The sequence below is a fragment of the Panthera pardus genome, unplaced genomic scaffold, assembly GCF_024362965.1.
Source record: "Panthera pardus isolate Hobbes unplaced genomic scaffold, ASM2436296v1 HiC_scaffold_24, whole genome shotgun sequence".
NCBI classification, from domain to species: domain Eukaryota; kingdom Metazoa; phylum Chordata; class Mammalia; order Carnivora; family Felidae; genus Panthera; species Panthera pardus.
This window is the reverse complement of record NW_026526810.1, coordinates 24,491,548-24,505,854: the sequence shown is the minus strand read 5'-3', so window position 1 is coordinate 24,505,854 and position 14,307 is coordinate 24,491,548. Positions and strand designations below refer to the sequence as shown.

Here is a 14,307-nt window from a genome sequence, read left to right as displayed (position 1 = left end):
ACGTGTGAAAATTCACCTGAGCCATGAATTTGTGATATTTGCGTTTTAGGGAATATAAGTTACCGTGATAAAAATGTAAAGGAAAAAAAAAAAAGTCGTCTTTTTCTAACAGATTCTTTTTCCTATAAAAAACAACAGGCCTTTACAAAGAGGACACAGCCTCACTAAGTAGGAGTTAAACCTGACTCAAGCTAGGTGCTGCTCCCTGCTCCTAAGGTGGAGGGAGAAGGAAGTCCCTGGGTCAAGGGACAGCGCATAGTCACTGGGGCACAGCATGGGCCACCCTGACCCCACACCGAGAATGGGGAGGAGTACTGGAAGCCTGGGCCCCCCAGAAACTGTGCGGGGCACTGCCACCTGGCAGGGAAGAGGCCGCAGTTCCCTCAGCGGGTCCCGGCAGTGGTGACAGCATCGCCACACCCAAACATCTGTCCGGCTGGCTCTGGTGGCAGCCGGAAGACTCTCACTGTAGTCGGGACCGCTGAATGTGGTCCTGGCTTTTATCAAAACCTGCTGGGTATCCAGGGTGGGGCTGCCCAGGCACAAATGCTCACAGATTGGGTTTTTTTGGAGATTCTCCAACTAAGGACTCCACACGCAAGGCAGAAACCGGAAACTCACTTTTCCAGCGTCCCTGGAATGCAGGGCACCCTGCCTGGGATGCAAGCAGATAGCTGGGGCTCCCCAGTCAGGCGTCCCCTCATGAAATTTTGGTTGAGCAGGTAGTGACACGAAGAGGGGAGAGCCACGTGAAACCCACTATGGCACATGTGATGGCAGAGACCCGCAGCCAGGGCCAGCTGCAGCACGGGAGACCCGTGCGGGTCAGGGGGTGGCCACCGAGGCAGCTCTGGGATGGGATTCGGGTGACGTTCCTGACACCCGATTCTCCACCCTCCCCGAGAGTCTGTGAACTACATAGTATCTCTTGATAAACTCTCCCCTAGGAAATATTAGCCGGAGTGAATTCTGTTCTTGATAACTAGGAACTCTGAATGATACAATAATATACAATGATGTTGCTAAAAGTCTGTTACAGGTTCAACCAGAGAATCAGAACTAGTAGGAGGCGCGTAAGGGATTGGTTTATGCAACGTGGGGCTGGCTGGGCAAGTCTGAAATCCACAGGTGGTGCCGTTAGAAGCGCAGGCGGGACTCTGCACCAGCGGAAGCTGCAGCCCAGCCCACGGGTGGAATTTCTTCCCCTTCAGGGGCATCTCAGCTCTTAAGGCCCTTCAACTGGTTGAACCAGGTCCACCCAGATTGTCTAGGGTGATCTTCTTTACTTAAAGTCAACCGATTATGGATCTAAATCACATCTACAAACTGCCTTCACAGCAGCACCTACATTCGTGCTTGAATAACTGAGGACGGCAGCCTCACTAGGCTAACATCTGCAACTGACCATCATGTTACTACAAAGCTTATAGGGGAAAATAGCAGTCCTCTGCTCCGGCCCTCGCAACTTTTGATGCCATTTCCCAGAGGGGAATGGAACTCTCTTCTCAACACAGTCAAACTCATCGGGTCCGGGCTGGGTACTTGGTAAGCCCTCCTAATCTGGAGACTCACGTCCTCAAATTTCTGGACACGTTCTTGTACGGTTTATTTAAGAATTTCCCCCTCCATTTCCTCCCTTCTCTATTTCTGGAACTCCCGTTCATCATATAGGAACTTCCTGGATTTACCTGCTGCTGATTTTTTCTTTTCTCTTCCATGTCTTCTCATCCCACCTAATGAGAGATTCCCTGCTCTCGCTTCCAACCCCTCCACTGGATTATGGACACAATATGGACATAACAGATCCTCAAAACTCTCTAAAGATATTAATCATACAGTTGTTGTTTAGTTGTTTGGGGTTTTTGTGTGTTTGGGGGTTTTTGTTTTCTTTTGCTCTCTGTATTGTCCCTGTTTCCTCTGGGTTCCTTTTTCTGTTTGTTTTGGACCCTGTCTTTCATGTTAGAAGTTTCCTGAAATGCCTACCAATTTGGGGCAGTCTGCTAGAAGTCCTGCAGAACCCAGAAGGCTGGCAAGTTTGGAGCACGTTAGTGGCACTCGTCCCGCTGTAGCAGCCTCATCAGGAAGGACTCTGACAGATCTCCAAAGTCAGCGGCTACATGACTCTTCACTTAGGCTGGTCATTTGCCCTGAGGAACAATCTTCCACGTTTTCGGTATGGAACCTCTCACGTGCCTCGCCATGGCTGATGTCGCCAGAGAGCAAACCTCACCACACTGACCCAGAAGCCCTTCAGGGGGGTCTGTGCACATAGCTATGGTCATCGGGTTTGCACAGTTTCGTGTCCTACTGCATTTGCACCAAAACTGGCATTCGTACTTTCCACGTATTATTCAATGCTCCTGAACTATCTCTTAGAAAAGCCACATCACACGCTGTGATTGGGCTTATCTGTGCCTTACTCTTTTAAGTTCAAAACTCTAAGGTTCGAGGTCAACTTGGGTGGTCGGGTGGGACCAGACCGTGGTGGGGACAGGTGTATTGATTTGTTCCCACACCTGTAGCGTTCCACTCCTCTATTCCAGGCACTGGGCTAGGTGACGACACAGAGGGGAGGGACACACGGGCGCTGTCCTCATGGAGGGTACAGTCCAGGGGAGCAGCACGAAATCGAGGCCGCAGGGAGGCTTCCAGCCTCCAAGGAGAAGGATGAAGTTCAGGGGCCCCCAAGGGTGGGAGTGGGAGAAGATGAGAACCCCAGGAAGAGGACAAAGAAGGAGCATGTACAGAAGGCTGGCAAGAGGCAGGAGAGGGCCACATCTCCAGGGGAGAGCGGATAGGCTCAGCCAGAGCTGGCACTTCTCATTCCTGTCAGTTTTTGTGCCGTCTGTGTCCTGTACCCCGAACTGCCTTACTGAGGCCAGCTGAGGGCACCATCCACAGTCTGCTGGGCTCTTGTCCATCGTGCACTCTCCAAGGCAGCCGTCGAAGGATCATTCTAGAGAACAAATGACGCATGGAACAGAGGGAGTTAGATCGCAGCTCGGAATGAAACCGGCCCGGACTAGGGCGCCACCTCTTACCGACTGGCTACCCTGAGACACGGATGCATCTCTGAGGGTCCACCTCTGTCCAATGAGTTGGACCCCCGATAGGGTCCAACTGGAAGTCGGGGGACACTGTCTTCGGAACCCTGCCCACAGGCCTTGCGCTCCATGACTCCTGGGTGTGGACCTCCCCCTGGAGAAGCGCGTCCATGGGGAAAGGGCACCTGGACAGGGCCTGGATGGGGCAGCACCCTCCTCAGCTGATCTCAGGGTGCCTGGGCCAACTAAGGGGAACCTGCTCAGGTGGCGAGCAGCAGAGGGAAGAGAGCCCAGGTAGGAGATAGGGTCAGGAGAGTGGGGAGCAGGCCCAGAGCCTGGGTGGAGGGGACTGAGGGAGTGGGGCAAGGCCAGTGGGGACAGGAGGGAAATGGGCTCCACAGAAAGTTCCACACTATGCCTGGCAATGATGAGCAGGGCTCGGGACGACAGTGGGGAGAGACAGTTGCGAGAAGGAAAGTGACGCCCTAGGCACCGTGTCTCACCACACTGCACTCCTATAAGAGTGAAGAACTTGGCCCCCCGTGAGCAGGACATGGCCTTGTCCAACTACCTACAGCTCACTCCCCAGGCCACCCACATCCCTCGCATCCCAGTACCCTGGCCCACTGCTCCAGAATCTCCCATGGCCCCTGTCAACACACTGCTAAGGGGAAACAAACGAGACCAGTGCCCAACAGAAGTAGAGAGGTGTGCTCCCAGGCCCCCTGCCTCACAAGCATCTGGATTTGGGAACATTGAGAAGATCCTGGTTTTCCATTTCTACCCCTGGGCAAGCCCCATAACTTTCCACATGCGTGTCCTAGAACATACTGGACATTTCCTGTGTGCAGAGTACCTTACGTGCATTATTCCGCTTATTCGTCATCTCACCACGAGGTAGGTCCTAATAGTTTCCCTGTGTTAGAGATGAGGAAACCAAAGTGTAGACAGGATGGGTATCTGCCTGAAGTTACAACACTAACCAGAGGCACAGCTGAGATCAAAACCCAGGTGGTCCCTTGGGGAGCTCCGTCCTTGGGGAGGGACTCCCTTGGGGAGACTGGTCCCTTGGCTCCGTGACCTCAAGATTGTGAGTTCAAGCCCCACACTGGGTGTGGAGCCTACTTTAAAAAAAATCCCAGGGGGTCCTTCTCCCAGACCTGGACTCTCAGTCCCCTTGCCATGCTGCTGAGAAGGCCTAAGGGAACCAAATGAAGGCAAATGATAAGCACTCTGTGACTCTGTGTCACTCTGTGCCTGTAGGCCAGTGACCAGTGCCCCTAAACTGAACAGGCTGAGACCTGTGAGAAAGGCCCTTAGGTATCATTTCTTTGGTCTCCCCTTATAGAGAGAAGAATACCGAGATCCAGAGAGGGGCAGAGACCTGCCCTGAGTCACTAGAACAAAGCAGAAACAGAGGCAGGCCTGAAGCCAGGCCTTGAGCCCACCCACCCAACCGCAAAGCTACTGGGACCCAAATCAAGAGTGGCCATTTGGAGAGGCATGGCTGGTTCCTACCCCCAGCCTGTGTGAGGCTAACTCAGCGATCACTGCAGACTTTCACATAGTAGGCACCTGGCTGATGACAGATGGGAAGTCCGGAGAGGAAGAGGAGGTTTGAGAAGGCCTTCATGCACTAGGCCTTGAAGAAACTCAAAACAAAAGAATTTCACCTTGAACCCCAATCCTCGTCATTCCTCCTCAGCTGGCCCTGATCTGGAGCCAAGATTCAACATGGCTGACTCAGAAGGAGCCCTGGGTCTCTTGAGTGAGGTCTGTGGTCAGGCCACTCTGGACTCACTCCAAGATCTTGGCAAATCAGGTCACCACCCAACCCGGAATGTCAACTTCTCCCTGTCCCCACACAAGCTCTCTGGACTGCCTTGACAACCCCTACCACTATACCACACCACAAGGTCCATCCCAGCCAAGGCCAGCACCCCCCACATATCCCCACCCTGCACCCAACACCTTCCCAGATGACAAAGATCAATCGTAATAGACTTTCAACAAAACTACAGCCCATTGGATAAAAATGTATATGTCAGAAAGCACACACAAGCCATGGAGAACATTTCATGACAACAATCTACGCTATATCTTATATTTTACATTGGACAATATAACTTCTCTCCGTTTTTTTCAGAATCTTATCTGCTGGCAAACAAAAGATATATTTAAAACACACCAACAAGAGACAGAAAGTAGAGGGGATAATATCTACAAGGTATGAAGTTTATTTTTGGGGTGATGAACATGAAAATGTTCTAGAATTGATTATGGTGGTTGTTGTATAACTCTGCAAATATACTAAAAAATGCTGGGTTATGCCTTTTAAGTGGATGAATTGTGTGGTATGTGAATTATATCTCAATAAAGCTGTTACCACACACACGCAAACTGTTGTCCTCCTGACCCCTTCTGTTACGTTTGGCAGCCCATAGATCACCCATGACAGTGAATGTTGTCCCTATACAGTCACTTGACCCAGGATTCACATAGTGTTGGACCATTTTCAACAAACTTAGAGCAGTAGGGGCGCCTGGGTGGCTTAGTCGACTGGGCGTCCGACTTCCACTCAGGTCATGACCTCACGGTTTGGTTTGTGAGTTCGAGCCCCGTGTTGGGCTCTGTGCTGACAGCTCAGAGCCTGGAGCCTGCTTTGGATTCTGTGTCTCCCTCTCTCTCTGCCTCTCCCCCACTCATGCTCTGTCTCTGTCTCAAAAATAAATAAAAACTTAAAAAAAAAAAACAACTTAGAGCAGTTTTTTAGCAAAATAAATAAATAAATAAATAAAATACATATATCTACACGCACACACACACACACATGTGTATATACATATATATTTGCACTTATCAAGAGTGGTTACTGCTCTCCCAGGAGGAGGGACCACTGCCCCAACCAGGCATGAACTTTCTGATAAAGAGAGTTTAGAGGGAGCTGTTTTGCCTCACTGATGACCTTGAGCCTGGAATGACATCAGTCGGGGAAGGTCATGTCTCACAGGCAGCACTGGGGCAATGAGCTTCCACAAAAAAAAAAAAAAGAACAGAACAGAAAAGAAAAGCAATCAACTTGTTTTCCTTCACAGAATTGCAGAACCAAGGTAAAATTCACGAATTCCTGACTTAGAGCCAAGTACTTTGAGTGGCCCCCACATTCCTCTATGAGGAAGGTTTTGCTGGAGGCTTCTGAGACAGAAGCTTCTTCTCTTTCCTGAACAAACTTCTAGAAGCACATCGTCTTCCCTGGACAAGCTGAATATGTTGTCTATTGCTGCTTAACCAACTGTTCCAAAACTGTGGCTTAAAACAACAAATGTTTGTTACCTCAGTTTCCATGGGCCGGGGATCCAGGAGTAGCTTCTGCTGGGTGGCTGCAGCTCAGGGTCTCTCACGAGGGGCTGCTGTCACCTGAGGTCCGGCCGGGGCTGAGGACCAACTGCCAAGCTCACTGGATTAAAGTGGCCCTGCTTCAAGACCTTTCAGTGGCCACTGGCAGGGGGCATGGTTCTCCCTGGCTGTTGGTCAGAGGCCTCCATTGTCCACCTCGTGGGCCTCTTCCTGGGCTTTTAGGGCCTACTCACTTCTGCTTTTTTCTAGGTGTTGGAAGAGCACTCAAGGAGAAGGGAACTTGGCTCCACCTTTTAAAGGAAGTGTCAGGGCACTCGTGGGCATATTTGAATCTGCACGGAGGAAGCCTGCAGCCCCGGAGATGTTTGGCAACCATCCTGGAATTACAACGGGGGGTTTCATAGAAAGGTGTCGAGAAGCCAGACCTACTTTGAGACTTTCCAGGACGTAAGCTGATGAGTCCTCTTATACTTTCAGCCGGTTTGAGTTGGGGTTTCTGCTGTTTGGAATCGAATAGCTCCTGATGGCCTTGTAGAAACGGAGAAGACAGTACAGAGTCATAGGGTCCACAAGGGCAAGCACGCCCATGGCCTAGAAGGGACCCAGGATATTGCCCACCCACTCACGAGGCTGCCCTGAGCAGAGGGGCCGGCGGGCTCTTACCTAAGTGACAACTAGCCCAGGAGGAGGCTGATGAGGAGACTCGGTTCAGGAGAAACTCTGGGACAGTCACACAGACGGCATTTTCTCATTTTGCTTCCCTATGAGAATGCTTAAATGTCAGATTTTTGAGCTCAAACCAAAGCCCGGAAGACACACTAATCGGGCCCCAGAAATGAGACAGGTTCGTGCATTCAGGTTTGCATGGGTCTCACACCCTCCGCACTACACCAGGTCGCTCTGGACGTGCCTCCCTACGCCTTCGACCTCCGACTCAGACAAACACCCACAAGTAGCGGGAAAAGCGTCAACAATTTTAAGAGTCTGCCAAATATGTGGTCAAGTTTCATATCTACCCCCTACCAGCTCTGGGGCCCTTGGCAAATGCTCAGGCCCCTCATCTGCTCATGGAAAAATCAGCACCCACCTCACCCCGACTTCTCTGATGGGTGAGGCTGGACCAGTGAGCGGGAGCCAGAGTCCTTCCTGGCTCTCTCGGGAGGGCTGGCCGGCGCTTACAAAGCCCACATCCCCTCCTCCCCCTCCTGCTTCCCGCATTCCGTAGCCTCCCTGTAGTCCTCAGAGTGGAGCTAGTACACATTTAGATCCATCTAGAATGTTGTCTGTGACCAAGATGGTGATTATATCGACTGGGATCAGATTCAGATGGATAAGCAGCAAATCCAAAGTACAGGCTTACCCAAGATAGGAGCGTATTCTCTCCCACAGAAAGGGAGCCTCGAGGTACCACACAAGTCCAAGTACATCTCATTGGCTGCACCTGACCACACGAGTGCACCTAGCTACGGGGAGGCTGGGAAATGCAGTTTTCCCTTTGGTGACAACATAGTCAGCTAGCAGTCTTGGTCACAGTAAGTTAGGCCAAGTCAGGAAAGAACAGGAAGGGAGCCTGGTCCTTCTACCCACTTTCTCCAAGAGTGAAGCCAAGAACCTGACCCTGTCTGACATCTGGGTCTATCGTTCAATCCCTGCAAAATCTGCAGGGAGCAGGAATGCTCCTGGAACCCCAGATGGCCCCCAGCGCGGGGTCTTAGACAGACTAGCTGACCAATACTCGCACTCCTGTGGAAGACACTTTTGTAAGGGGGCTCCCCGTCTCATGAGAAGCCCCTCTCCTCTGGAAAAGACCCTCAAAACAGAGGTGAGTCCCAAGTAACCCTCCCCTCTGGTCACAGATGACAGTTCTCCTTGAGTATCAGTTGACCCAGACCGGGCCATTCATGAACATTCTGAAGTTCAAGTGAGGAAACAGCATCAGTCTTCCGATAGTGGCCAAATGCTGAGATAGAAGGCCATGTTCTGTCCACCCAGAGGGGAAAAAGCCAACAGGCAGGACGAAGCCAGAGCCAGAGCAACTCAGAGAATAGCACCACAGAGAACACTAGTCACAGCCGGGACTTGGCTCCTGTTCCCAGGGCCCTAGAGGCCCAGCTACTCCTCTGGCCTTCTGGTAAACCCCCAGTCTGCATCATCTAACTCCAGCTGGCTTTCTGTCACTTGCCATCAAGGACTGTGACTACCCCAGTCACCTTTCCCTTTCCAGCAGGGAAGAGCTCCGTGTCCGTACCACATTTAATTGTAGAATAGTATTAGCTAGAATTCTTGCAGTAGCAAGTGGCAAAAATCCAGCTCAAACAGGCTTCAACAAAAATAAATACACAAATAAATAAAAATTCATTGACATAAATTTGAAAAGTCAAGGTAAAAAGCTGGTGATCCAATAGTACTCCAGGGCTCATACACTCTCTAACTCTCTTCCTGTCTCTCGCCTCTCCTTTCATGCATCCTGGCCACAGGCTAAATCAAGAGTTGGATGCTGAACCAACTGAGCCACCCAGACGCCCCAGTAATACACGTGTGCGTCGTGAAACGGGCAAAGGCTTTGGAGCCGGATGAATGTGGGTTCCAATCCAAGTGTGGCCTTGAGCAAGCTACTTGAGCCTTAACTTTCTTATCTTTAAAATGGGGAATCATATCTGCTTTTGGGATTGTTGCAAGGATTAAAATAATGAAACATTCAGAAGCAGGTCCACCTCGTGGGCCTCTTCCTGGGCTTTTATGGCCTACTCACTTCTGCTTCTTTCTAGGTGTTGGAAGAGCACATTCAGAAACTGTGTAGGTTCTCGGAGTAGCCAAGCTAACGTCACTGAATTTAATACCCCCCTCCCACTGTCTTGTGGCTTCGGTTAGGATATAAACACCACACATGAACACTATGCTTCTTTCCTTGTTTCTTTACTCATGCACAGCTCCAGGCTGCATCAGGCCACCCCGAGGTCAAGCCGCACCCTCCCCACTCCCTTCTCAGAGGGAGGGAGTTTCTTCTACATTCTCATGCCACGACCCGCACTCCAAACAAAGGGTCTGGGGTGGGGAGTAGGCAGGACCCAAACAGTTTGGAGAGAAACCAGCCCAGTGACAGGCCACAAGGTTGTGACATATCTAATTTTAAGTAGCATGGGGCGCCTGGGTGGCTCAGTCGGTTAAGCGTCCGACTTCGGCTCAGGTCATGATCTCGCGGTCCGTGAGTTCGAGCCCCGCGTCTGGCTCTGTGCTGACCACTCAGAGCCTGGAGCCTGTTTCAGATTCTGTGTCTCCCTCTCTCTCTGACCCTCCCCCGTTCATGCTCTGTCTCTCTCTGTCTCAAAAATAAAGAAACGTTAAAAAAAAAAATTTAAGTAGCAAAATGCAACTCAAAACTTTATTATTGTTAACACTAAATTCCTTTTGCTGTTCACTGTTCTTTATTCTCCTCACCCCCCCCCTTTTTTTTTTTGGCCTTGGGAGGGGTCATGTGGCCATTTGTGGGTCATGAGATCTTCCCAGGAAGAAATGACAACATCTGTCCTCCCCACCCAGGCTGGCCATCACATAACCAGGGTTTATAAAGACTGAGTGTTTGTGCCCTGAAGGAAAGGGGATCCCACTTGGGGAACTTTTGGTGGATCCTGGGCTAGTCCTTCTAACCAGAGAGAATGAAATGAAGGAAAATATGGGACTGACTTGACAGAACTTTTGAGGTGGCAGTAAAGTAGGGTGGGGGTGGGAGGAAGACAGGACCCGGAAGCCAAGGGCCCAGAGCCCTTAGCAAAGGAGGGTTCCCAGTTTGGGGATCCCTGCAAAAGGCACCTCTGAGGGCTGGCCCCAGATGCCTCTCATCACAGCCCTCCTAGAAGAACTTATTCCTCTTGGGCTGAGGACTGGGCACATGGACTCCCCGTGGGTGAGCTCAAGCCTGAACCCTAATCTTCACTCAGCGACAGTGTGGCCCCTCCCTGCTCCTATAAGACCCCATGACCCCACAAGTCCAGAGGAGCCCCTGCACCCCAACTTAAGGGGTTGAGTAACACTTCCTGAAGAAGTAAAAGAAGACATAAAAAATAAAATTTAACAAAAGGAAGTAAAAGAAGACACTATACCTCCCTCCCCCTGTCACCATCACTGTCTCCATCCTGTCCCCTGAGACTTTCCTGTGCCCCATCACCACCCCCACCCCCTCATCCTCACTGACGCCTGCCTCCTGCTTCACCCTAAGACAAAAAGCTGTTTGTAGGACCTCTGCAAGCCCTGGCATTTCTGTTTCTGACAGCTCTGCCCTATATCAGTGCAAACATATTAAAACATTAAAAACCTGCTGTAATATTTTTGAAAGGATATTTATAATTTTGCTCTTGAAACCGTTTGGCTAGGAGTAACTGATTTAAATTACAATTGGGAATTCTCGTAAAACCCAGCCCACACATTCCTTCAAATGTAATAAAAATTTTATGCATACTAAATTTAACAATTAATGAGGTTGATATAATGTTACAGTTGGACATTTGATTAAGAATTTATTGATTTCAATTTTGCAGTATTCTTATTTTAGAGCCAATCTTTTTTTTTTTTTTTTTTCCTGTCAAATATTCAAATGGTCCCTTTGGAGGCTCGGACCATGGGTTCCTCTGACGGGCAACATTGAAGTAACCTGGGCCGGCGGGTCTTCCCTAACTTCCACCCAAAGCATACAACCCTTCACATGCACGCACGCACACACACACACACACACACACACGCCCTAAGGACAAACATCGCCTTGGCTGGACTGTGGAGGCAGGGTCCAGCTCCAGATCAGGAAGACAACGGAACCAATTAAGAGCAGGGCAGGAAGCAATGTCATGTCCCCTCATGCCCTGTCATGTGAGAAAGGACTTCTTTACTGCCACCAGCGGCTGGAGTTGCTGAGGGCACAGAGGCTGACACAAGCCAGCCTCAGAGGGTGGCACAGGCACTTTGTCCCTCCTGAGGGTGGTGGGTACTGGAGGCAAACGAATTTGGGGACTACAGAGACAGGTGGATGCAGGGGCCAGAGGGCTGTGAGAAGCTTCTCCATGGCACCAGGGCAGCGCACCACCAGGAGGGCGGGAAATGTAGACACAGTGGCACATACAGAGGGTGATGAGATAGGGCAGAGAGCAAATGGCTGAGAAGAAGCCGGCATGAAGGCAGGGAGAAAAGTGGAAAGAGGGCTGGTTTGAGTGCCAGTACTCAGGGGAACGGAAGCAGGATCTCTTAGGATTGTGGGAGCCCTGGGACAGCAGCAGCAGCAGCAGCAGCCAGGTGTCAGGGCCAGCCCAGAGATGGGGGGCAGGGGCACCAATTCCTCTGAGAGTCCTTGCTTGTTAGGTCACCAAAGCCTTCTGGGGGCAGAGGGGACTGAAGGGGCATCTGTGCTTGGCAAGAACCTCCCGCAGCATCCCGGCCTCCCCTCGGAAGCGGAGGGAGGGGATGGGCTGAGGCAGAGAAAGGCCACTTCGGACTCACTCCGCTGTCACCGGGCCGTGTCCAGGTATCCCCTGCATACCAGCCGCCGCCACCTTCGCCCCAGCCTGTCAGTGCCTCTGAAGTTACACTTTGTGCCACTAGGTGGAGCCAAAGCCCATGGCAAGGGCCTTGGGCTGGGCTGGGACACCCAAGCTGCCTGGGTTTACGACGATGATGGGCTCGGGAGGCAGAGGACCGAGAGAAAGGGGCTAAGTCTGGACCCTACAGCGGGGCCAGCGAGGGGACGGGACAGCCAGCCCCAGCCCAGGGTGGACTTATTGGGGCTACAAAGTCTGCCTCAGCAGTGAAGGCTAAATAGTCCCAGAGCGGACAGGGAGGAGGGCGCACGTGAAGAAGGTGCCGCCCCCAGATAGGGTGATCTCGAGAGCGGGCACTGACCGGGTACACGCTTGGCTCTGCGTCAGGCACCCAGGTCGCCATCCCTTCCAGTACCCACAAGAGCGGAGGAGAGGCCCAGGATTCCGCGAACAAGCGCAAGTGACCCAGCATCGCAAAGTGTCCACTGCCGCGGCTGCAGGTGGAGGCGGGGCGGGGCTTGGGCCGAGAGGCTCCGCATTGGACGTGGGGGTTGCTGGGGCTCTCCGATTGGCTGGGGGTGAGGGGCGGGGCCAGGGCGGAGCTGAGAGACAAAAACCTGGATAAAGACTGCGTGGGGAAGGGCAACAGACCTGGCGCAGGTGTTGCGCGTTCCTTTTTTAGGCCAGGACCCGAGCTGCAGAGCTGATCCGGCATCCGGGGTAAGCATTGGCCATGTTGTCCCCAGGCACAGGTGTGCCGCGGGAGACCAAGTTCCAGGCTCCCTCGGGTAGCCTTGGCAGCTCCATAACTCAGACTCCCCCTATTGGGGGGCCTCCGGGACAGCCTGAGTTCAGAACTCTTGCTGCCCCTTCCCGTGGTCTAACCTCCCACCAGCCAAACCAGGTCGGTGTCCAGACCTTCTCCAACCCACTCGCCCCCTCTCACCAACAGCCAAGCCCTCCCTTTACTTTCATCTTTCCTTTTAAATAAGTCTCTTCCCAGATTCCATCAGCGCTCAGCACAGGGCCTCCCCTCCCCCAGTAATGCCTCAGAAGATCCCCCCACCCTTGTGTGGTGGCCCCATTCAATAGGAGGAAAGCGGGGCAGGGAGCAACAAGGCCACGTGGTTGCCATGAGTGCCTTACCCATTTCACAGACAGGAACTGAACATCGACCATGTGCCAGACCCTGCCATGGGCACCAGGGATAGAGCGGTGAGCAAAACAGACATGGTCTCTGCTGCTCCCCAGTTTCCACATCCAACTGTAGGAGGAAGAGGAAGAGACAGAATCTGAGGAAATGAACAAGTTATCCTCACGCTGGGGGTGTGGGTGATCACGTTTGGCTTCAACAGTCGAATGAGGAAGTTTGCAGAAATGTGTTGGGGTTAAAGGTAATCACACCTGCAAAAACTAAAAATGATCAATTAACGTCAATGTCAAGAAGCACCCCCCCCCCTTGTAGCTTTTCCACTACAACAGGGTGCTGCTTCAAGCAAACCAATATGTGAACACCAACTCCAAGTGACTTCTACTTGGGAGGAAGGGGAAGTAATTAGTTGTTTGACTGTATCCAAGAATCAATCATAACGTTTCCTTCAATGACAGATTTCCTTTGAAATTTGAAGAAATTACCTATGTGGACACAACCAAGCGCCCCTCAGGACAGTGCAGCCAGCGTCCACTAGAGGGCAGCAGAGAGACGGAGATGCTAGAGAGAACCATGGATTAGATTAGCTCACAGCCACTCCAGAGGACACGAGTAGCTTAAAAAAAAAATACCAATAATAGTTCACGTTTATTGAGTGATTACTCTAAGGCATCCTAAGGGCTTTATAAAGAAATTACGTCATTTGATCCTTCCACCAACCCTATGAATGAGGGGTGGGTGCAATGGTGTTAGCCCCATTCTACAGATGAGGAAACAGAGAGGCTGAATAACTTGCCTAAGGACACACAGCCAGTAAATAAATGCCAGATATGAACCCTGAAGTGGAGCTATAGAGCCTGTGTGCCCACACTATGCAATTCTGCTTCCTGTGAAGATGGTGGGCAGGATGGAGAATGGAGGAGGCAGCTGGGGTCCCCGCAGACATAACTCCAGTTCCAGAAGCAGGCACCAGACAAGGGCTTTTAGCTAATCAAGGACCTCGAGTCATCTGTCGAGTAAGGTCGGAAAATATGACCTTCCCGCCACAGATACCCCACGTGCCTTGCCGGGGACATAGCCGTGGGGAGGTGGCTATATCCGCCCCATCACCGCCTGAAACTGGACCCAGCCCTCCAGTGCCCACTGCCATGGCATACCCTGCCAACCGCTGTGGCTTCTCTGGCTTAGATGTGTGAAGTTGGCTTCAAGCCACCCCCTCCCTTGTCCCTTTGGC

The 14,307-nt window shown here is 51.7% G+C and overlaps 1 long non-coding RNA gene across 2 annotated transcripts; it reads right to left on the bottom strand.

The window, feature by feature from the left end:
- Nucleotides 1-1,509: 1,509 nt before the first annotated feature.
- On the bottom strand, nucleotides 1,510-12,422 carry LOC128772931 (uncharacterized). 2 transcript variants are annotated; one of them, XR_008417010.1, is made up of 4 exons: nucleotides 12,285-12,422; nucleotides 7,065-7,162; nucleotides 6,378-6,929; nucleotides 1,510-2,956 (listed from the first exon to the last, which is right to left on the bottom strand). It is a non-coding gene; the product is annotated as an uncharacterized LOC128772931 (long non-coding RNA). The 2 variants fall into 2 exon arrangements; XR_008417009.1 differs by lacking the exon at nucleotides 1,510-2,956 and adding an exon at nucleotides 5,914-6,073.
- Nucleotides 12,423-14,307: the final 1,885 nt, after the last annotated feature.